Here is a 4,385-nt window from a genome sequence, read left to right as displayed (position 1 = left end):
CTAGTAACACACAGTTCTCTCCTAAGATAAACACACAAGGAAGAAAGTCATGCGAAGATGGGGTCAAAGGTTTAAGCAATGTGGCTCCAAGAAATGCTTGGAGCCACAAGAAGCTGGAAGAGGAAAAACAAGATTCTCCACAAATGCCTTCATGGCGTGTGAGTTGACACCTTGATTATAAGACTTCTGGCCTCTAGAATTTTGAAAGAATAAGTTTCTATTGTTTTAACTCACCAAATTTATAGTAATTTTTTTTTTTTGTAGCAGCCCTAGGAAACTAATATGGGATGTAAAGGAAATAGGCAGTGAGATTCTAGATGTTGGAATTTACTCCAAAATTATTAAAAAATGAGTAGGCTTTTCTGATGAGTAGTTATTTCCTCTATTGCTGACTGTTTTTTCCAGAAAAGAATTCCCAACCCAAGGAGTGGGATACAGTTTATATACATGTTGAAGAGCATTTTGGCAGCAGAGCCCAGGAATGTTCTGGAAAGGTATAGAGGGAGAGGGTCACAAGATACAGAGTGAAGAGTTTTACTTATGTCCCTCTTTTTTGTCCATTGCTTCATCTTCATCTGCCCAGGAAGATATCCTAGAGTCTAGAACATTCTAATTCAATATTTTCAGAGAATAAACTTCCTCTAGGCCCCAGGGGAGGAAAAGATACAGCTATTCATCCAGTCTTTCTAATTTCAGCTTCTAGTCCTCCACTTTCCCCCCAAGGTCCCTCCAAACCCAAAACTTAAAAGATTCAGGATACTTATACTGGTTCTATTCCTATCATTATCCCTCTTTTCATTTAGGTCCCATCTTTCTCTACGCTCCTAAAGTCCATCCCTTCTTCTTCTTTTAAAATATGCAGTAACATCATTTCTTAATATTTTTTTTCTCTCTCACTCCCTTGTTTCCTTCTCATGGACCTGTATGCCTGTTGCGACTTTAGTAGTGTTTTGAAATGCGACAAAAATAAACTTGTCCTGTTTGAAAGTTATACAGTAATTCTCCTCTTCCTTTTTATTTTATCTTACTTGCTGACAACACTGTCCATAAACTTACCAGAGCTACAAAGCTGAAAGTAAATTCAAATTTGTTTCCTCCCCCTGGTTTCTCTCTCCTATAGCTTAATCACAAAGCCAGGCGTATTCTCAAAATTTTTTTATGATCAACACACTCACTAATCTCTGCCCCTAATAATGCTGCCTTAATTAGGCTTCTCATCATCTCTCAATTAAGGACTGTGACCTGGTCTCCCTCCCTTTAATAATGCATTCTCAAATCCTTCATCCACAGCCCTACGGAGGTATGTGTCTCATATGTATAGTGGATCTTATGGCTCCATATCCAAGTGCAGCTTCTGATCATGGCATGCAGGGCCTTCATGCTATGATTGCTCAACATCTCGTTCATAAGTTTTCACTGCTCCCGGGCTGGCACTTTATATTCTAGAATCGCCTATCAACTCTGTAGCTTTGTCATTTTCTCTAACTAAAATGACTTTCTCAATTCACCTTTTCTCTTCAATTTATAACAGGTCAGGAATTTTGTCTTCTCCACCATGAAGCTTTCCTTGACTGCTTCTTCCCCCACCTGTCCTGTCCTGCTCAACCAGGCTGGTTTACTTATTGATTGTTTTCTTTGCTCCTGGAAGCTGCCTTTGTTATCTTGGTCACATTTATTGTAATTATCTTCAAATGCTCTCTTCCTCTTTGAGATGTTGGTGTTTTGAAGTAGGCAACATACTATATCCATAAATGTAATTTCTTGCTTATAGCAAGGTGATGGGCACACAATTGAGGTTATTGAAAATATGAATAAACTGACAAATCTTTGTCCTGAATAAGGACAGACGGAGAGGAAAAAGGCATACTCCGATTTCTAAGAAGGCAGTTACGTGTCTTCCAGGTGATTTTTGTCATTGTTTCGAGTTAGAATAAACTTCCATGGTTCAGTGCTTTTACTGTTTTTCTTTGTGCCTAGAATGCCCTTCCCTACCTTCTCCTTACTGAATACCCAGCTTGGATCAAACACCATGATTTTTTTAAGTTCCCCACATAGGAAAGTCTTATTTTTTCACAATCCATCAGAAATAATGGCATTCAGAATGTATTTCTCTTCCGTGCTGCAGAGGTCAATTTCCCTACCTCTAATAGAACATTCATCACTCTAAGCAGTAAAGCGGGATACCTTCCAAAACTTAGGAGTGGAACTATGGAAAATCAACTTGCAGTAGTGACTTAGCCTTGGGTAAAGTATAATATTTCCAAGCAATAATGCACAAATGGGCCATTGAGCAGTTTTCTCTAATAAAGAGGTCAGGATCTTGCTTCAGAAAAAGACTACTGGTATGGGCAGGTTCAAGTCTATAGCAGAATCAATGTCTATGATGAAGAATGTTTCAATCAGGGACAAACAAATGTTTAGTCGAGGAAACAAAAACACGAAATCGAGACTAGGATGAATCAGTAAGCATTCAGCATTGATCATCTAGTGAAATAAATGGAATGAGGATTATCATCTTCCTATCAAATATTGGGGAAACACATAAACACACCCATGCTCACCTGTTCCCCCGACCCCACCCATCAATCTCTCCATCCTTCCCCGACCCCCAGCCTCTCCCCCCAGATATGTTGAATTTGGGTTCTGTTTACAAAGCTCTTTCCCTCACTAGCCTGAGAAGATAGACTTAATCTTTCCATCTAGACATTCAAACACACGTTAAGTGTTCAAGAATTTTATTGAGTGCACGTACAATATTTTAAACACAAACTGGCTGTAGATAGATTATAAATCTCAGTTACACAGCCTTATACAATAGAATATTAGATCAATTCAATTCTGAGGTTGTGATTTTATAAAAACTTATGAGAAAATCTGTTAATGAGATTGCTTGACATTTTCTTTTATATTTTTCTCCTTTCTCCCTTTGTTAATAGTGCAGTCCAAGGTAGCCCTTAAGTAGAAGGAGAGCCTAGAATAACCACATTATTAGTCTTCCCTATTTTCAAGTTGAAGGGCACTGAACCAGTCACTAATATTTCAAACACCAAGAAATAAGTCCTCTGGAGCTTTGGGGGCACCTTGTGATTTCTACCTCCTTTGTTTTATTTGCTTTTTGGTGTGTGATAACCCTTGACATATTATATTTTATTATTTTAAAACATGATGCATCAAACATGTCATATCCCAGGAGATCATGATTTAACATGGAACAAGAATATTCTCAGAAAATGAAATGAAAATCAGATCTAGCAGTGGCTAGGGAGTTAAAGATATCTACACAATTACCCAGTATAACAAAAATAATCTGTGCATGTATCTTTCCTATTTTCTCTTTGTTGTGTGGAGGAGAATTTGGTGTCTCATTTTCTCTCTTGGGGGTCATCATTTTCACAAGCATATCATATGTCAAGTGTGAATATGTATAGTAGACACAGTAAAAGATGATAGCATTCTGGATATAATCCGTGCATAGCGAAGAATTCAATCCTATAGTACTATATTCCATTATATTTGCACTGTTGGAAATAGAGAAGAGATAAAAAGGCCAGGATCAAAAGTATAAACTGTTGACACTCCCCCTCAAAAATAAGAGCTTGAAGATGGTAAGAATATTCCCTTTGGGTTTCTGTGATAAATGTTGGACTGTATACCATATTGTATATTCTAGTAAAAGAGTAAGAGACGCAGAAACACAGCTATTTAGTTCTTTAAAATTGGAAGCTTAAAGACTTGTATCACTGTACAAATAAACAGTAATATTTGCAAATCCTAAATCAACACGGGGAAATATCTGCTTCACATCATTGGACAAGAAGTTCAAGGAACTGCAAAAGAACAAACCTACTAATAGGATCAAAATTCAAATCAAAGTGTTTACAAAATCTTGCACTGCTTTTTAAACTTATATTTATGAAAATTTTGTCACTTGCTACGTTCCATTTGCCCTGGCCTCCTGTTTTCCCATCCCGTTTATTCTTCTTGCATATCCTTCAAATTCATATTCCTCTGCCTTTTTGTACAAAATGACCTTTTATTCCCCCCTCCCCAGACACTTTGAATTATAAGGGATAGGATTATTTAAATTGTCTTCGGAAATGTGTATGAAAAGATACAGATGCCTGATAACTTAGGGGAAAAATGAATAAATAGGATGCAATAGGGGAAGAATCTATGGAACATCTGCAGACCAAGTGCTCTTTCCTGTCTGTTCTCTTTCTCACCTTCTCTGGTCCCATCTCTCTCTGTGTGTGTATCTCCATTTTGAGCATCCGCCTTTGACTTCTCTGCCTCGCCTGTGTTCCCGTGTGTATGTATTCCCCCTACAGAGTCCGAGCATTTCCAGCCTCAGCACCTATCACCAGAGGAATTCGTTTCTTAGATTC

This window comes from Ailuropoda melanoleuca, chromosome 1, assembly GCF_002007445.2.
Source record: "Ailuropoda melanoleuca isolate Jingjing chromosome 1, ASM200744v2, whole genome shotgun sequence".
Taxonomy (NCBI): Eukaryota; Metazoa; Chordata; class Mammalia; order Carnivora; family Ursidae; genus Ailuropoda; species Ailuropoda melanoleuca.
Note: the sequence above shows the minus strand (reverse complement) of the source record.